Source organism: Panthera pardus, unplaced genomic scaffold (genome assembly GCF_024362965.1).
Source record: "Panthera pardus isolate Hobbes unplaced genomic scaffold, ASM2436296v1 HiC_scaffold_25, whole genome shotgun sequence".
NCBI classification, from domain to species: Eukaryota; Metazoa; Chordata; class Mammalia; order Carnivora; family Felidae; genus Panthera; species Panthera pardus.
This window is the reverse complement of record NW_026526821.1, coordinates 30,813,138-30,833,495: the sequence shown is the minus strand read 5'-3', so window position 1 is coordinate 30,833,495 and position 20,358 is coordinate 30,813,138. Positions and strand designations below refer to the sequence as shown.

The following is a 20,358-nucleotide window of genomic DNA, read 5'->3' as shown; positions in this document are numbered from 1 at the left end:
AAGGGCACAGATAAACTGTACCTTGAACCACAAGCCATGGCTGTGAGAGTCCCTAGACTGGTTTGGGATGGCCCATATCAGTGCCCACACTATTACCAGCAGAGGCACCAACGTAGGGTATTTTCCTCAGCACCATCACCTCCACCCATCCTGATGGAGTCTTCTCGTCCATCGTTACCACCTTGGTGAGCTTCACCATCTTCTTCCCCTTTATAATGACCAACATCGACACCAAGTCCAGTTCAGTGTCCTCTCCCCTGGGCAACTTTCCCAGCCATCTTTTCAGACACAATTGGTTGTTCCTTCCTCAGTGACCGCCCCCCCCCCCAAGATGGCATACTCCTGTGGAATACGACTTGTGGGTCAGTCTCTCCTATCAGCCTGTGAGCTTTTCAGACACTGAACTGATTTTCAGTCTTTGTTTCTCTAACATCCAGCAAGTCCCTAGAATACACAATAAAAGATTGAGAGGACATTTCAACAATAGGGTGCTTAGTTCTGCTTCCAACTTCCACTTGCCTGGTCTACACAGCTCTAAGTGAACTCATCCCTTCCTCCCTACAGCCCCCACTACAGCTGCGGACCTCAGAAGAATCGTTGTGCTCATAGGTCCCCTCTTCTGCGTCTTCCCACCACCACCCCCCCCACCCCCGGCAAGTGGCCAGTTCAAGAGTTACTGGAGAAGAAAGGGCAGCCATCGGTGGTATTCAAGAATAAACACCAACAAGACTTGATAGGCATAGAAAATGGCAATGAGAGTGGAGCCAGATGATCTCAAACGAGGCTGCTGCCGCTGACCGACAGGACAGTCCAAAAGAGACCTGAGGACAGGAGGGAGGGAGGGATGAATTCAGTTAAGGACAAGATGTCTATAGGAGGTCAGCAGTGTTTAGCGGGAGATTCTGGAAGATCAATGGAAATACAGGACACAAACCTACGGGAAGTGGTGTACCTGAAGCTGGGCATGGAGAATTTGGAGTTCCCCCACGCTGAGGTGAAAACTAAGGGTGTACAAGATCATCCATCCGAGAGGTCCAAGGACAAGACACGGTAAAGAGCAAAGAAGAACAAGCAGCCCAAGGCTGGGCTTTGGACGCACTATCACGTATTGAGGGCAGGCCATGGGGTGAGGACTCCGGGAATAAGTTGGCCTAACAGGGCCATATTTGAGCCTGAAGCAAAAGGGAAAATCAGCCATGCTGATCCTGCCTTTATTTAACATTTTAATATTGTATTCATCGTGGATTTTTGTATTTCCGTTCTTTTAATATTTCACGAAAATGTTATCTTGAGAGATAGGATCGAATGGAGCCGTCCAGCAATGTCCTCCTCAAGGAAAAAAAAGAGACCTGTGGCAGCTGAGTCCCGTGGCCAGAGCCCAAGCACTGGATTCCACCAGCCAGGATCAAATCCTGGCTCTGACATCTCTCAGGTGCATGATCTCAGGCAAGGCACTTCTCTTCCCTATACTTGGCATCCTCACCTGAAAAAGAAAACCTTCCTCGTGAGGCTATCACAGTGCCTGCCTTACATAGTGATTCCTAAAGAGTTGTCTGCACCCCCGGTCCTTAAGGTGCTAAGGAGGGAAATGAATAGGCTGGACAATGGAGGAGATGCTAGGAGTGATGAGTCCAGGGAGGACAAAGAGGCAGTGCAGCCTGGAAACCAGGCGCCTTCTTCTCCACGTCTGAGAGATGGACAGAGCCAGACAGAACTGGAACACTGCATCCACTATCCACATTTTATATGTTGCATTACACTCTATTTTTTAATATCTGTGACTTCCTTCCATTTGTGTGGGGGATGGAGAATGAAAAACTTCCCACAAGGCAGGAAAGGCCCAGTGCTCAGAGCAAGCTGGAGCCTGGCCGCTAACTGACCCAGTCCGTTCTCCCTCCCCTGTCCTCCGGAAGCATTGTCACAGACCCTTTGATCAGTGCCCTCACGGTGACAATGCACAGCCGCTGTGTGGCTCCCGGAGGACTGGGGACAGTCTGGGTTGGGGAGGGGGCTCTGCCATAATTTCCTTCCCAAACCTTTTTTTGTTTTTTTTTTTTTTTCAGAAGCCTGTAACTCCCCAGCATGTTTTTCCCTGGTGGAAAATGTCCATGTTTGGTGTCTGCCCAAAGGAGAATCTCTATGGAAAGTTTGAGAAAGATTCCCTCTGGCTGGGAATGTGAAAAAAAGCCCGTGCCTTTCCCATTTGGAAAAAAAGGAAAGAACATACTTGAGACGTGGTTATTTTTGTCTCAGATTCAGAAGGAACTGACTTGGACAGTGCTCACTTGGCCTGCATTCCCATCGCTTTGTTGGTAAAGGCAGATAAACTAAGCCACACTAAGGTGATGCCGACCCCCAAAGGCTCATGTCTCTTCTCAAGAATCTTTTTTGTTCTGCCCTTTTATTAGATACAGCCCACAAATAACAAAGTGTGCAACTCTTAGGAATCTTACGTCTACAGCTTGATGAATTCTTACATGGGCGTATAACCATATAACCACCGCCCAGATCAAGATATATAAAACATTTCATGGGGCGCCTGGGTGGTTCAGTGAGTTAAGCATCTGATTCTTGATTTCAGCTCAGGTCACGATCTCATAGCTGTGAGATTGAGCCCCGCGTTGGGCTCTGCACTGAGCCTGGAGCCTGCTTGGGATTCTCTCTGTCCCTCTCTCTCTGCCTCTCTCTCTCTCTCTCTCTCTCTCTCTCTCTCTCTCAAAATAAATAAATAAACATTTTTTTGAAAGCTATAAAACATTTCCAGTACCCCAGAAGTCTCCTTCCAGCCACTTCCCAGTCAACATTCTCACTCTAAAGCTAAGCAGTTAGTTTCACTTATTCTTAAATTCCATGGAAATGGAATCATCCAGTATGTATGCTTGACTTGTCATTTCATTCACTCAACATAACGTCTATGAGATTCATTCATGCAATCACATATCATATCAGTCTGCTAGGGCAGCCGTGACGAAATACCACAGACTCAAGGGCTGAAACAACAGAAATGTATTTTCTCACAGTTCTGGAGGCTGGAAGTCCAAGATCAAGGTGAGGCTTCTCTCCTTGGCTTGTAGACCGCGTCTTCTCCCTATGTCTTCACGTGGTCTTCCCTCTGTGTGTGTCTGTGTCCCAATTTCCTCTTCTTACAAGGACACCAGTCATACAGGTTTAGGGGCTATCCTGATGAGCTCATTTTACCTTAATTGCCTCTTTAAAGACCCACTCTCCAAAGACAGTCACATGACATACGAGGGTATAGGACTTCAACATACAAATTTGGGGAGGGGAACACAGGTCAACCCATAACACATATTATACTGAATGTTTGGGGAGTTTCTTCTATTGCTGAATTAGATCCCACTGTGTGAGTCTACCACAACTTATTTATTCATTCTTTTATATCAACAGATACTGGAATTATTTCCTGCTGGGGACTATTGCAAACACTGCTGCCATCGACATCCCTGGTACACGTCTTTTAATGAACATAGGCACTCATGTCTGGTGCATACGTACCCGGGCGTTCAGTTGCTGCGTCATAAAGTATGGGTGTGAGTAGCTTCAGCAGACACTGCCAGACGGTTTTCCAGCGTGGTTATAAAAGGCTTCACAAATTTAAGAACCAAAACAGATGAACATAGGGGAAAGGAAGCAAAAATAGGACGAAAGCGAGGGAGGCAAACCTTAAAAGACTCTTAAGTGCAGAGACTAAACAGCGCTGCTAGATGGGGTGTTGGGTGGGTGGGGGGATGGGCTACACGGGTGACGGGCATTAAGGAGGGCACTTGTTGGGATGAGCACTGACTGGGTGTTATATTTAAGTGTTGAATCACTAGATTCTACTCCTGAAATCATTATTGCACTGTATGCTAACCCATTTGGATTTAAATTTAAAAAAATAGAAATAAAGGGGCGCCTGAGTGGCTCAGCTGGTCGGGCATCTGACTTCAGCTCAGGTCATGATCCCTCGGTTTGTGAGTTCGAGCCCCACGTCAGGCTCTGTGCTGACAGCTCTGAGCCTGGAGCGCTTCGGATTCTGTGTCTCCCTCTCCCTCCACCCTTCCCCCACTCACACTCTGTCTCTCTCTTTCTTAAAAATAAACACACATTAAAAAAATTGGAATACAAATAAAATATAAATAAATAAAATGAAAAGACTACATATTGTATGATTTCATGTATACGAAATGTCCAGAATAGACAAATACACAAAGCAAATTAATGGTTGTGGTAGCTTACCTAGGGCTGAGGGCAGGGTCTAGAGAGTGACTGATAATAGGTGCGGGGTTTCTTTTCGGAGTGATGAAAACATCCTAAAATTAGACGGTGATAGTTGCATAACTCTGTGAATGTACCAAATAAAAACTTCTCTTCTGTGCTTTAAGTTGTATAACATGTGAACTACATCTCAATAAAACTTAAGATGGAAAAAAAAAAAAAAAAGCTCCACACCTTTGCCAACGCCGGTATTAACACACCCTTTTATTTGAGCCTCTCAGAGAATCTTAAAAATCAACTTTCAAAGCAAGTTCAGCTGCAAAATCTATGCTCCTGGGAATCAGGGAGCGCATTTGCCATACATATGTGTGGATAACCCCAATTTCTCTTGTGCCTAGAGCTCTGGTCTCCTGCCTCCGCCCGACTCCTGCTCAGGAGCCTTGGGAGTTTTAGTGGGATGTGTCCCCAGTTGGGACTGGCACAGCATAAGATCTGGGGGAAGCCTAAGGCCAGTGAGTAACTGACTGAGGGAGAAGGAGAAGGAGACAAAAGCAACGAGCAAAATGCAGTTTGAAGAGTCGTTTCTGGCCACCTGGGGAACGAAGGCTGTGTTTGCACCGCAGAGAGAGCTTCAAAGAGCCCCTGCAAGACCGTCTGTTTCCTCACTGACAGTTCCAGCCAGCCTTTCGTGAAAAGGAAATCCTCAGAATTCCTCACATCCGGGACGCACGAGGAGGCTTCTCCGAGAACACCCTTCAAAACAGTGGTCACCCTGAAGGTGCTGGATTCAGGACAGACCTTCCACCCACCTCCCCCCAACCCCCCGCCGATTCCCTCCCCTACCTTGCCTGCCCTAGTGCTGGAAACTGCCACAGAGCAGCAGTCCCCTACATGACAGCATTTGCTTTCCTGGTGTCTTCAAACCTCCCAAGACTGTCCAGTCAGAGAAAGACCATATGATTTCACTCATATGTGGAACTTAAGAAAAAATAAATAAATGAGCAAAGGGGAAAAAGAGAGAGAGAGAGACAAATCAAGAAATAGACTCTTAACTGGAGACAACAAACTGCTGGTTACCAGAAGAGAGGTGGCAGGGGGGTGGCGGGGTGGGTAAAACAGGTGATGGGGATGAAGGAGGGCACTTGTCGTGATGCACTGGGTGACGTATGGAAGTGTCGAATCTCTATATCGTATGTTTGAAACTCATATAACACGGTATGTTAACTAACTGGAATTAAAGTAAAAACTTATTTACAAAAACACACACTCTGAAGACCACCTAGACCTCAAGGGAACAGGAAGATAACCATGTCTTATCCAGGTCCCAACATGCGAGCCTGGACCCTCAGAACGGGCAGGAAAAACATAAAGCGAATCCTTATCTTACTCCTTGGACCAAAATAAAATCCAGTCGAAGCGAATATTTAAGTGTAGAAAAGAAACCATGAAAGTATTTGGAGGCAAGAAATCAGTAAATGTGCTTATAATCCTGGACTGCAAAGTCCTTTCTAAATAAGATAAAAACCCAGAAACCATTAAGGAAATGATTGCTACCTACAACCACATAAAAGTTAAAATTGTTTGAGGGATGAAAAATACCATCCAGAAAGGCAAACAATAAACAGCAGGTGGAGGGTGAAACTTACAACCCATCTGTCAAAGGCTAATTTTCTGAAATCACACACACAAAAAACTTTTTTGTATTAATGAGAAAGGGTCTAACAATCCCATAGGGAAAAAAAAAAAAAATGGAGGAATGGATGAAAACAGGAGGTCACAAAAGAAGAAATCCAGATGTCCAATATACATAAGAAAAAAACGCTCCACCTTAATCATAAATAAGTAAATGCAAGTTGAAGCTGTAAGATACCTTTTCAAAACTGATCGTACTGTCAGGATTACAAACAGGTAACAGCAGCCGTTTAGTGAGAATTTGGGGAAACAGGCATGTGTGTGCACTATTCGTGGGCATGTGCATTGACGGAGCCCTTCTGCAGGACGACCATTCTCTACCTATTTGATCTGTTATTGTCACTTTCTTTTGCAAGATGGCTGCCTCTGCTCTAGGTACCATCCACATTTGAGGCCAGAAGAAGGTAGAAGATTTAATGCTAGGGAATGCTCCTCTCCTGCCTGTCTCTTACACTCATTGGCCAGAACTGTGTCACATGAGACCCCTCCACCATCCAGTTACAAGAGCTTCTGGGAAAGTGAGTATCTAGCTAAAAAGGAACATATTACCACGATTGCCTTAGCCGACCATGATTTGTCTTTAGAGGCTGAGCACCTTACCACCCTACATAAACTCCTCAACAGAGATTATCGGGGTGATAATATTTTATTATAATAACAATCAATTATTTTAATTCTAATTATAAAAGTGCTTTCAATGAATGGGTAAATAAATCATCAAACAAGCTAGAGATATGGCCATCTGGTTGGCTTTATTGAGAGCCAAGGATAGATGGTAATACATATGTTGGTGACTTCAGGTGGGGGCAATTTAGAGTATCTGCCATGGCAGAAGATGAGACAGTAATTCTCTCACAGGCACTGGGTCTGCTTTAAGCTCCCAGACCACTCCCAAAAGGCCACTGATGGAACCCAGAATGTAGCCATGTCTTGATCGTTTTGGACTCTCTCATCATTCAGGAAACTGGGGACTCCCCCCGGGACTCAGGGAAGTTGCTTTGTCTAAGGTGCTGACAGACAGGTGGGTTCTACTTAGCCCAAGTATCACTAGCGTTCCTGCCAGAGAAAAGAGTAATTCCACAAAATGCCCTGAATCCTAGCAGGATCTGCGTTCCTGCAAGGCTCTCCCGTTTTCTGCCAGATGGCTCTTCACCTTAGTCATGTTCAGTCCCCCCATTAGTTAAATGGGTCAAGGGAATCCATCATCTCTAAGGCCCTTTCCAGGTCTGTAGGGCAGCAGTTCTAAACAAATACTCTCCCTGCACCAGAGCCTCTGTGGGGTTCACTATGGGAGATCCTGGAGGTCCAACCCACTGGGACTCAAATCCTAGCTCCTCCCATACAAGCTCTGGAAGCCTCAAGCAAGTTATTGAACCCCTCTGAATTCATTTACTCATCTCAATAAAAAAAGAAAGAAAGAAAGAAAGAAAGGAAGGAAGACTTTTCAGGAAAGGAAGCTCACCTGGTTTCTACTCCAGCTGAAACTTCTGGGTGCCTTCTGGGGTCCCAAGTGGCCCTATGTTTCCAAACCCAGTGGGCACACCTTCGTCCTTATTTTTCTTTTTTGCAATATCTGATGGTGTTCCTTCCATCCTCCTCCCATCCTTGAAGCTCCTCTCTCCCCTTCTTTGAACCCAACCTCTCCTGCTTTTCTTTTTCCCCAGTCCACACTTCTCATTCTCCTTTATGGGATTTTCTTCTCCTGCCACGCTTCATTTATTATTTTTTTTTTTAATTTTTTTTTTATTTTTGAGAGAGAGAGAGAGCATGAGTGGGGGAGGAGCAGAGAGAGAGGGAGACACAGAATCGGAAGTCGGTTCCAGGCTCGGAGCTTGTCAGCACAGTGCCCGACTCAGGCTCCAACTCATGGACCACGAGATCATGACCTGAGCTGAAGTCGGACGTTCAACCGGCTGAGCCACCCAGGTACCCCTCTCCTGACATGCTTTAAATACCAATGTTTTTAAGCATGTAAAATAATGCTCTACCTCACTCACGATAAGAGGAATGCAAATTAAAACAATAAGATCGTTTTTCACCCATCAGATTAGCAAAACATAAAGAGTTTGGCAACAGTTTGTGGGCAATGATGTAGGGAAACAGGCACTTTTGCACATTGCAGACTGCGATTGGTAAAAACCCCTTTGGAGTGCAATTTGGCATCATCAAAATTTTAAATGCATAGGAGGATTTAATCTAGCAATTCCATTTATAAGAATTTGTAGTAGAGAGAAAACCTACCAGACATCTACCCAATGCCCATTCTCTCCTTCTTTACAACAGAACCTGATTTTGTTGGCAGAGCAATGGGCCAAACTAAAAGATATGTCCCAGCCTCCCTTGAGATAGAGATGGTTGCTTGACACAGGTCTGACCAATGAGATGTAAGAAAAAAGAAAAATGTCTGGAAGGCTTCTAGAAAAGTCCCTTAGGGGCACCTGGGTGGCTCAGTCGGTTGAGCATCCGACTTCAGCTCAGGTCATGATCTCATGGTTCATGAGTGCAAGCCCCACATCAGGCTCTGTGCTGACAGGTCAGAGTCTGGAGTCTACTTCGGATTCTTTGCGTGTATGTGTGTGTGTGTGTGTGTGTCTGCCTCTCCCCCACTTGCTCGCTCTCTCTCTCTCTCTCTCTCTCTCTCAAAAACAAACATTAAAAAAGAAAGAAAATTCCTTTAAAAGGATAACAGACTTTGCTGACAATGTACTCTTCTCCCCTTTGTTGTCTTTTCTCCTGCCTCCTGCCTGGAAAGAGGATGTGATGGCTGGATCTGGAGCAGCCACCTTGTAACCACAGGAAAAGAGTATGAGGACTTTGCTGTGATATCATTGTGTCACTAAACTAATGCCAGCATTTGCCTACCCCAGATTTCTCATGACATAAGAAAAAAATATGTCCTTACTTTGTTTAAATCTCTGTTGAGTTTTTTCTTACATGCAGCCAAAACTAATCCCTAAGTGATGTCTGTATGTACAAGGATATTTTTGCTGTATTGTTTATGTAGCAAAAGCCTCAAAACACACTGAATTCCCACTTATAAAGAACTGGCTAATTAAATTATGGGACCTGCACATGGTGGAGTATTATGCAGCTATATAAAAGAATGAGATAAATTTTTATTGTTCAGATGAATGCCACACTTACTTACTGGACCACCCTCTGGGCATCACCACCTGGAGGCCCCGTGGACACCCAAATGGAGCAGGTCCACACCTGCAATGCTGGTCTTCCACATGTGTTCTCGGTAAAGTGGCCAACGGTACCCATTCGGTGGCCCTGCCATCTGGGAAAGGAGGGAATCACTCCAAGTCCTGCTTTCCACCCTCTGTCTCGAACCTCCCTCCTCTCCCATCTGGTTCCGTTGGTCTCCCTAGAGATGCCGCACTAGTCGAAACCTTCCAAAAGCACAGGCAGAAGCCCCAACCCGCTGCTTTGCTCCTCTTTGCGTGCCCACCCTCTTCACTTCTTGTTCACTGTCTTCCCTCCTGGACTGGCATTCCCATGAAAAGAGGGACCACTTCTGTGTCTTCCACCGCTAAATTCCTCGTATTGATAGCAGGCTCTGAGAGCAGGGGTTGCACACCGATCGCCTGAGCTAAAAGCTGTGGCCAGCCTCTCACCCTGCTCTTCCAGTCCTGTCCCATCCATCCGTCTTTCCCGCCAGCCCCCAAACCGTCCACTTCTCTCCATCCCCGAAGCAACTGCCCTAATCCGGAACTTTCCGCTTTTCCAAATGATGCCCACACCCCTTCACAGGACTCCCTACTTGGCCCCCTCTGACACGAATGTCGGAATGGAATATGGAAAATGGCAATCTTGTCATGTCACCCACCGATAAATAATCATAATAAATAAATGTCGCAAATCCCACCTCTACCTTACACCTTTGAGACTGTCTCGGAGCCTTGGCCTCAATCACATGGAACCATTAACACTTTTTCAAAAATGGCAGTGCTTCAGATCTCCATGCCTGCCCACATATTCCTTCCTCCACGCGGAACACTGCCACCGTTTCCCATCACCACTCTTTAATTTTCCTTTTACTTAAATCTTTCAAACTCAGCTCAAAGGTTACCTCCTCCAGGAAGCCATCCATGACTACCCAGCCTGACAGAAGTTTCCTCCCATCAGGACTGTGAGCTCTTGAGGGAGGGGCCGTGTCTCATTTGATTCATACCTTTGGTGCCCAAAAAAGTGTCTAATATAGGGAAAGCGCTCGATAAATGTTTGTTGAATGATCAAATAAATAAATCAGTGAATGAATAAATGGATTTTGCTAGAATAAAATGAGGCATGTATAAATTACCTGATACCATGCTTCATCCGTAGCTGCCCAGAAAATTTACTTTCATTCCTTCCTTACACTCTCCTGTCACTCAATTTTCCCTGGTCTTCCCAGCCCACGTGTACCAGTGGAGTCCCCTTGACAGGCAGGACATGCTTGGCCCCACCTCCCACCTTGCCTGTTCCAAAGATTCTTTTTTTTTTTTTTTAATGTTTATTTATTTTTGAGAGGGGAGGGAGGGGGAAGGACAGAAAGAGGGAGACACAGAATCTGAAGCAGGCTCCAGGCTCCAAGCTGTCAGCAGAGCCTGTTGTGGGGCTTGAACCCACAAATCATGAGATCATGACCTGAGCCAAAGTCCGATGCTTCACCAACTGAACCACCCAGGCACCCCACCTGTTCTGTGATCCTGAAAGACCCCAAAGGGTCTTGGAAACTTACCCATCAGCTACCTTTACCGCATCACACCTGCCGTGTGTGTCCTCCTTTGCCCCAGCCCCACCTCCCGGATCCACGCAGCCAGTCCCCAAGTTCACAGGACAGTGCTGCTGGTCCCGTGCAGGGTGCTGTGTCCACGCTCCTTCGTTTATACTCACGGCCCCTCACTCCACCAGGTTCAGCTAGTAAGAGGTCCTCAGACCTCCCTGCCCTTTCCCCGCTGACGTTTCTGCTCCCCGGAGTAGGTTCCTGCCTCTCACACCCACTGCGGGGCTGGCTCCCTTACCGCCCCTCGCCCTCCCCTGCGGGGTGGTCTGCTCTGTCCTCTCCAGATTCCAGGGTCCAGGGTCCTCTCGGAGTCCGCGCTTGCTTCCCCACCTGGCCTCACTGCCCACCCTGGCTTCACAGCTGGGAGCTGGATCTCTACAGCCGCCAGGAGGCCAGAACGGACATAGTTTATTCCCATCACTGCTTCCCTCTAAATCTGAACCGTGACCAAGAGTTTAAAAAAAAAAAAAAAACAAAACAAAACAAGAGAGAGATGAAAACCCATAGGAACAGGACGTCCTTTTCAGTTGCCTCCCCAATTCTGTCAGGGGCTTAGTCCAAAAGAGGCTTTAATTGGTCAAACTATGTGTTTTTCACTGAAAGAAAATGCCATAAATGAAATAAGATTCACATTTGGCACGGGGGTGGGGGGACAGGGAGAGAGGGACCTCCTCTTTGTCAGGCCCTTCAAAAGGAAATCGGGGTGGGGTGGGGAGGACCCAGAGCCCCCGACGATCCCCAGGGGCAAGGACTTGTCCCCAGGGACACCCTGGAGTCTGTGTCCTGTATCGGGCCACAGGGGCCGGCACGGTCTTCCCTCACTTCCCGGCTGGGTGCCCAGCACCGACCTCACACCAGCTGCCTGCTCCCTGAGCATGTGGGAGGGGTGGGGGCTGCAGCCTGGGAGCATGTGGCCCTCAAGCAGAAGAGGCCATGAGGGAGCTGCCAGCCCCCAGGCAGATGAGGCACCAAAGGCCTGTGCAGAGCGCAGGGACAGGAACAGCAACCTCTCCTCCGTCCACATCTGCTCCCTCCTCCCATGTCCACTCGACAGCATCCCATTCAGAGAATCTCATGAGGTCCCCGCAAGACAGGGAAGAGGCTCCTGTCTACTGGGAGACAAGCGTTAGACACAAGATATGTCAAAATGACAAAAAAAGCAGTCACCTCACAGCAAGTCACAAACTCGCGGCGTGCTCCTTCTGGTAAGTGTCAGGAGCTCCCAGATAAACTCACCATCTCACCCAAACCTGCCCCCAACAGAGTCTGGACTTCCATTAGAGCTCCATTTTTGCCACCTTGAGATCTGAAAAACCTGGGGGAAGGGCATATCAGTTCCCTGAGAAGAGTAGGGATTGATCACAAAGACACAGGAAGTCCACTGTGTGTGTGTGTGTGTGTGTGTGTGTGAGAGAGAGAGAGAGAGAGAGAGAGAGAGAGATGACAGGGACAGGAAGAGGGGGAGAGGGAGGGCAGGAAGCGGGGAAGAGGAAGGAGAGTTCCAAAGAATTAGAAAAGAGGGGCTGGTTCCACAGCCAATCAACCCAGCTTCCCAGGTCTCAGCTGTCCAGGATCAAGGTGAAACTGAGCAGTCAAGAACGCCTTCCCGGGGTGGACCAGGGTCACTCTTGACCCCCTCACTCACAGCAGGTCTGAGGCCAGTGGGTTGTCTTCTATTGTCAAGGTCACCTTCCCCAGCTGAAAACCGACTAGAAGGTCTCCACATGGGTTAGGGAGAAAGAAGGAGATACCTTCAGCAAAGGGACTGGCACCTCAAAGGGAACGTCAACAGGAAGCAAACATCTCAGGTTGTCAGCGTGGGCCAAGGCAAGAGGGAACAGTGTCCCAAGAAGGCCCCGACAAAAACAAATGCATTTTACCCGAGAAGAGAGAGGACCTCAGAGGTGTTCTCTGGTAGGCATTTTGTTACATCCATGAGCAAAGACAGTTGGATCTTGGAAAGGGGGAGGTGGGGCAGGGAGTTCCGCTGGGGTAGAGGAGGATGGAGACAACGGACCAGGGGAAAGGAGAAGCCAGCAAGATGAAGGCAGGAGGAGTGAGTGGGGGGGAGGGGGAGCAGAAGTGTGCCAGAGGCCAATGGGAGCTGTTAGAAAGGTTTGCATGGTAGAACTGGGAGCCCAGCAGGAACCCTGCAGGCCACATATGCTCACCTCACAGCTATGCCTGGCACCAGGCCTAGGAGATAATCAGGCAAAGTGTCCTGCAGACTGGTCCTAGGACTAGCTCAGACCTCATCAGGGCCTGCCTCAGCCTGACGTCCAATGCCCCGATGTTTGTTTTCCTCTGCAGAACCTGATTCCCTGAATCCTAACTGGCCCTACCACCCAAGCTAATATTCTGAACAACCCTCGCCCAGCCTCTTGCTATAGAAGCCCCGCCAGGCAGCTTCTCTCCCTTATCTCTTATTCCCGCCAACATAGAAAGAACCCCGGACAGGAATCCAGGTCTGGTCAGGACAGGGGATAAGCTGTCACCCACGTCTGGGCCTCTATGTCCTCCATGAGGAAAATGGGAGCCATAACATCAGCCCTGCCTGTGTCACAGGGCGCTTCAGGATGGAACGAGGTAAATGCACGGGAAAGCTCTTTGGAAACTTTCAAATGTTGTGGAGGTTTATTATGATTATTATTCATGTCTGATTTTGCCGCCTCCGTGGAGCCCCAGCTCCAGTTTGTGCCTATGCGATGCCAAAACAACCAGTCAAATCCATCAAAAAGTCACTCAATTGAGTGGGAAAAAATGCAGGCGGCTCTGTTGCGTGCTATCAGAAAATAAAGCCGCGAGCATATCACTGGTGTTTTTGGGAACGTGCAGTGGGTTGTTCTAGGCACTGGTTTTGAGTTTTTCTAAGGCTTTCACCTCCTGTGAACCAAAAAGAAAATGACGATGGAAAAAATCAAGGCCCTCAATTGTTTCCCAGGAGTGAGGATGGCTGGATGGCTTCAAGACGCCAGGCTTAGGGGAGGTTGGGGGTGGGGGGAGACAAAAATTCCTGCAGGGGAGGGACCATTGTCACTCTTGAACCCCTCCCTCACTCACAGCAGGTCTTAGGCCAGTGGGTCATCTTTGGTTGGCAAAAAGTCCCCTTCTCCAGCTGAGAAGCGACTTGGGTAAGTCCCCACATGGGTCAGGGAGAAAGAAGGAGATACCTGGATGGTTAGCCAAACCAGCAAAGGCTGTAAAAGCCCTGGCCATGACCACAGGGGCTGGCACCCAGGAGATAGAGACCAAGAGAAGGAGGGGCTGACATCTGGGGGTAGAGAAAATTGTGAGATAAAAAGATGCTTTTAAATCAGAAATGTCCCTAGAGGGCTGCTTCAGAGTGGCAAGTAACTCAAGCCAGTTAGTTTCTCTCCATGTGAGCAGTTCCACAAACATTTTGCTGGGAGAAAAGATGGAATCCAGTTTTTAAGAAGCGGCTGAGCTATCATCCATGAGTTTTATTTATGCAGGCCTTTCCAGCACACCATTCTCATCCGAAGGCATCTGCCTCTGAAATGAAGTCTCTGGATGGAATGGGAACATATATGAGTGAAAAACCAAGTCGCATCCTGGATTTAATTCTATCAGTTAACAAGTCCTTCCCAAGCAGCTGAGGACTCCCAATTCCTGGCTAGAGGCCAGTGGGGGCGGGGGAGGGGAATGAGAGAAGGGCGTCAGGGAGAAAGAGACCCACAGGATATGAGAAGGGCCATACCATGGGGTCGCAGGAGTTCAGAGGCATGTATAGGCTGGAGCTGTCCCCACCAACAAAGTAGGTCTTGAGATAATATTTGGGAAAGAGACGTTGTTCAACATTAAGTTGTTTGTCCAAATATGTATTTTGATCATTATTAGCATATGTTTGAAATAGCACTTGAAAGGTGATTAATGTAGTAGACGCCATCAGGGTTCCACCTGTATCCCCTGGGAACCACCTATTCCCATAACCCACCAGAACGGGCAACTCTCTCCCTGGGGGTTCCCTTGGGCTGCTGGAGCATGAGTAGGGCGCTGGCCACAACTGACAGCAAATTAGCCCCACCCCCAGAAGCTACACCAATGACTGATGGGAATGGGTGTATAGATACCTCACCTCCCTCACCCCACAGATGGGATAACTCTGAAGTTCTTGAACTTCACAGTCTCCTAGACCTCAGATTTCTCCCAGATTTAATCCCCAGAGGGATTAGACCCCAGTTGCCTCCAATGGCAGCTAGCCTGATAACTCATGTTTACTGGCTGCCTTCCTTCCTCTGCCTCATTCCCCAACTCCTCAACAAGTGCTTCCTGGGATCACCTCCCCAATAAACTATTTGGACATGAATCCTTATCCCGGAGTCTACTTCTTGGGCAACCTTAATTGAAATTATACATGTATTTTTATCACCCTTTCAAGCTTAATTTTGTATCTTTTATCCTATTTAATCCTCCAGCAGCCTAAGAAAGTGGAATTATTTTTTACATGATGGACTGAGACCCTGAAAATTAAGATAACCAGCTGAAGACCACATAATCAGTAACTGACACACCTCGGTCTATGTTTAATATCTGATATGCTGACTCCTGCCCTGGTACTCCCTCCATCACACCCCACTGCCCCAGTCATTCCCATCTCTAAATAAACTCTGCATGGGGTGCCAGGATGGCTCGGTTGGTTGAGCATCTGACTCTTGATTTCAGCTCAGGTCATGATCCCAGGGTTGTGGGATTAAGCCTTACATTGGGCTCCACACTGAGCGTGGAGTCTGCTTAAGATTCTCTCTCTCCCTCCCCCTCTGCCCTTCCCTTATTCGCACTCTATAGCTAGCTAGCCAGCTAGATGATAAATAATAATGTAACCCCAGAGTTCATGTGGACAGTGTCCTTACAAGAGAGGTATGTAGAATGATACATTTTCTCAGACTTTACATATCTAGGCTATAAATAATATATTCCTGCTACCTTTACCTATGAATAACACCTTAATGGAGCCAAGAATTCTTGGGTAGCAATCCTAGAACTCTGCTGATAAATAATTCCCAAAGTACTGTAGTGGCAATTACCTATGGATATTAACAGAGGCATAACATTTGTTATTGGGAAACGTGGATAAACGAGGAGAAACCCTTTTTTTTTTTTTTTTTTTTTTACTAAATTAATGGGCTTTCTAAATTTCAAAAGTATTGATCCATCGCAGTCCCCAAGCATGTGTCTGTCTTCCAGAGCCCAGCCATCATAGTCTCCCAAGACAATGATGGACATAACATCTGCTTAAGATATGATTTTGTAGCATTTACCCCACTTTCTTTATCAGCGAGAGTTCTGAGTCCAGACTGAATTACTTTTCTCAATATACGTGAAGTATTAAATCTTCACCAGGATGCATTGAAATGTCAGATTCTTTGTTATTCTGTTAATGAAACACAGTTCAGCTCTTTTATTTTTACTGCAATTTTCTCACTTTATTTAAATTTTTATGGAAATGGTTTTCCAACACTACCTATCTATAAGAAAATTATTCAATAATTAGAATATTTGATTTTATATCCCAGAGCCTCCATTTCCCCCAAGAATCTCCAGCTTTCCTTTCTTTTTTTTTTCTTCTCAGAAAGCTACATATGATTTTCTTGCATGAAAATATTTACAGATACACTTTTGAAAGTGTCTCTGTTGGATAAATAAAGATGCATTCTGTATTTAGTGTAGTTATATTTTATTGGCCTGGGTGATACTGTCTAATCATAATTCTTTTTTTTTAACATTTTTATTTATTTTTTGAGAGACAGAGACAGACAGAGCACGAGTGGGGGAGGGGCAGAGAGAGAGGGAGACACAGAATCCGAAGCAGGCTCCAGGCTCCGAGGTGTCAGCACAGAGCCTGACGTGGGGCTCGAACCCACAAACTGTGAGATCATGACCTGAGCTGAGGTCAGATGCTCAACCGACTGAGCCACCCAGGCGCCCCAGTCTAATCATAATTCCTAATAACAGTGAAAGAAATGAGGAGAGAGATGACCTCTGATAGCAAAATTCTCACACTTTTTTTTTCTACCACCATGTGGAAAATGTTTTCTCTTGCATAAATGTACCTTATTATTTAGGATTGTGCAGTTCAGGTCTTTTGAGGTTCATCAATCATTTCTGGTCTCAGGAAAGTATCCTTTCATGCCTTTAATTCTTCTGCTCCATTTTTGTGGTGGGCTCCATGCTTTCTCTCCAGGGTTGTCATCTTCTCTCTTATCAATGTCATCTCTTGACCTGTTGCATGGCGTTCTAGACTTTCTTAAGTTTGCCTGAACCATCACTAATTTTATTTTCTGCAATGTCATTTACATTTTATGCTATTGAGTTTTCATCTTGTTTGAACAAATAATGCAGGCTTGGGATGCAAAATAGGAAACGGGAAAAAGTAAATCTCCCTTCCAACCATGCCCCTCAGGCATTTCTCTCCACAAAGGTAAGCACTGTTACCAGTTTCACAGAATCCTTTTAGGAATAATCTATATACAAGTATATACAAACACACACACACACACACACACACACACACACACACACACACACACTATCTGCATATCTATCTCTTAATATGTTTTTAGTGACAATTCCCTATACTGTTGGGAATGGTAGTATGTCTTGACAAATAAGTACATGTCCCAACCTCTTCAAGCCTCACGTTGTCAGTTATGACATTTATGGGTGCAATAAAAGAAGATAAAAAGGTGGATCGCCAAACTCAAAGTAGCATATGAGGAAGCTACTTGTTTGCCATGACAAAATGGCAGCTTCCAGGCTGGTCAACGAGAATCCAGATTCCTTCCATCTTTTTGTTCTGCCAGGCTCCCACATATCAGCGTGTTAATCTGAGTCTTCATGGTCCCAAGATGGCTGCAGGAGTTCCAAACATTGTACCAGAAACAATGATTTCTAGAAGCAGAAGAGTGGTTATTTTTCCTTGTGTCTTTTATAAAGAATGAGAAGATAATTCCCAGAAGATTCCAGAAGTCATCCTCTTTGCTCCCATCTGACAGAATGTCATCATTCGGCCAATGCCTAAACCAAACATTGCTTATAAAAACAGGATTTCCAGGAGGCACCTGGGTGCCTCAGTCAGTTGAGAATGCGACCCTCAACTTTGCTTCCGGTCATGATCCCAGGGTCATGCCCCGCATTGGGCTCCGTGCTGAGCATGGAGCCTGCTTAAGATTCTCTCTCTCCCCCTCTGCCCCTCTCCCCCACTCATGCATTCTCTCTCTCTCAAAATAAAAATTAAAAAATAAATAAATAGATAGTAATAAAATAAATAAATAAAAGTAATTTAAAAGTAAAACAGGATCTGGGAATGCAAGCTGGTGCAGCCACTCTGGAAAACGGTATGGAGGTTCTTCAAAAAAACTAAAAATAGAACTACCCTACGACCCAGCAATTGCACTACTAGGCATTTATGCAAGTGATACAGGTGTGCTGTTTCGAAGGGACACATGCACCCCCATGTTTATAGCGGCACTATCGACAATAGCCAAAGTATGGAAAGAGCCCAAATGTCCATCGATGGATGAATGGATAAAGAAGATGGATAAAGATATATATATATATATATATATATATATATATATATATATATATATATAATGGAGTATTACTCAGCAATCAAAAAGAATGAAATCTTGCCATTTGCAACTACGTGGATGGAACTGGAGGGTATTATGCTAAGCAAATTAGTCAGTCAGAGAAAGACAAAAATCATATGACTTCACTCATATGAGGACTTTAAAGCACAGAACAGATGAACATAAGGGGAAGGGAAGCAAAAATAATATAAAAACAGGGAGGGGGACAAAACAGAAGAAACTCATAAATCTGGAGAACAAACAGAGGGTTACAGGAGGGGTTGTGAGAGGGGGGATAGGCTATATGGGTAAGAGGCACAAAGGAATCTACTCCTGAAATCATTGTGGCACTCTATGCTAACTAATTTGGATGTACATTTAAAAAAATAAAACAAGTTAAAAATAAATTTAAAAATAAAATAAAATAAAACAGGATCTCCAGGATTTAACCAGTTAGGACCTACTTCCTAAGACTAGGGAAGGGACGAGCACAAGGCTTGAAGATAGCTCAGCCACCACGAGGCTCTGTTAGGAAGGAGGGATAGAGGGAAGGTTCCGTGAGGGATGGATGTTGGGTACGCAACCAACTACGTCTCTACAACACACACTCTTACTCACATCGGTCACCACCAGTCTTCCACCGGCTCCCAAATCTCCAGCTCAACACCTTCCAGTGACCTCTTTTCGGTGAGGCAAACACCCGCCCTCCCCTGCCTCCCACACACATCCAGTGTGCCCTTCCCACTCCACGAGAAACACTCCTGCCCTATGAAACTCCTCTCAGGGCATTCTGCGCCCCTGCTGCTTCACAAAATCTAGCAGCCCCCAGAACACGCTTTTCCTGAGGCCCTCTCTAGCGGTTACCTGCTTCATCTCTCACATCCCCAGCATCCCAGGCGTGGGTAATTGCTCTGGACTGAATGTGTGACCCGCCCCCCAAATTCCCAGGTTAGAATCCTAGTTCCCAATGGAAAGGTATTAGGAGGTAGTAATTAGGTCACGAGGGGAGAGTCTTCATGAGTGGGATTAGTGCCCTTCTAAGGACAGACCAGAGAGAGCTTCCTTCCCCTGTCTCTCTGCTCTCTAAAGGGAAGATGCAACAAGAAACATCCACAAACCAGGAAGGGGTCTCTCAGCAGACACCAGATCTATTGGCACCTTGATCTTTGGCATTTCAGCCTCCAGCCCCGTGATAGGTAAGTGTTTATTGTCTAAGCCACCCAGTGGATGGTAATCTGTTACTGTAGCCCAAGCCAAGAAGGCAGTTCCCCTTGCTTCCGAATCCTGATGTCCCACTAATTAGTTGAAACTCCAGATCCCTTGAGACTCCGGGTCCTATGGCATTGTCCCCCTTCCCTGCTCCTCACAGTTGCCGTCCATCACACTCCTCGTCACTCCTCTCGTTCGCTAACAATCATGGCACCGAACGACAGTGGTTTTACAATCCACCTGTAGACCCCCACTCAAAACCCTCCTCTTAACGGTGACACTTCCTCTCCCATACTCTTTCTTCACCCAACCATTTCTAAGGTCACAGTCTGGGCTTCAGCACCACTCAGATAATCTCTGATACCTACCTATTTTTTAATTTCGTTTTAATTTACATCCCAGTTAGTTAGCATATAGTGCAGTAATGATTTCAGGAGTAGAAACTATCTATTTTTTTAAAAGCTCTCTGACTGACAATACCCAGGAAAATGCACACATGTATTCACTTTTTGATGCAGCTAGCTCACTTCTAAGAATCTATCCCAGTGCTGCACCAGCAAAAATATACCAAGATGTAGGACTAAAGTTAGTCATAGCAGCATTATTTGTAACCATGAGAGGCTGGAAACGATCTAAATTTCCAACGATAGGGACGTGGTTAAGCTAATTACAGTTCATCTGTACAGTGGGCTACTATGTCACTGTAAAAAGCAACAGGGAAGATCTGTATAAACAATTAAAAAGTGATCTCCAAAATATTTTATGTTAAAAAAAAGAAGAGGAAGCAAGGTACAAGATAATGTGCATAGTTTGCTACACGTGCAAAGAAAGGAAAGAAAGTGCTATGGTGTGTGTGTGTGTGTGTGCGTGCGTGTG

The 20,358-nt window shown here is 46.1% G+C and overlaps 1 long non-coding RNA gene across 1 annotated transcript in view; it reads right to left on the bottom strand.

Moving 5' to 3' along the window:
• The window catches only part of LOC109274749 (uncharacterized), a 78,084-nt gene that overhangs the window by 46,218 nt on the left and 11,508 nt on the right, over positions 1-20,358 (bottom strand). Inside the window, exons 3-4 of the long non-coding RNA XR_008417768.1 lie at positions 4,240-4,313; positions 3,517-3,605 (exon numbers count right to left, since the gene is read on the bottom strand). This is a non-coding gene — a long non-coding RNA (uncharacterized LOC109274749). The remainder of the gene's footprint in view (positions 1-3,516; positions 3,606-4,239; positions 4,314-20,358) is intronic.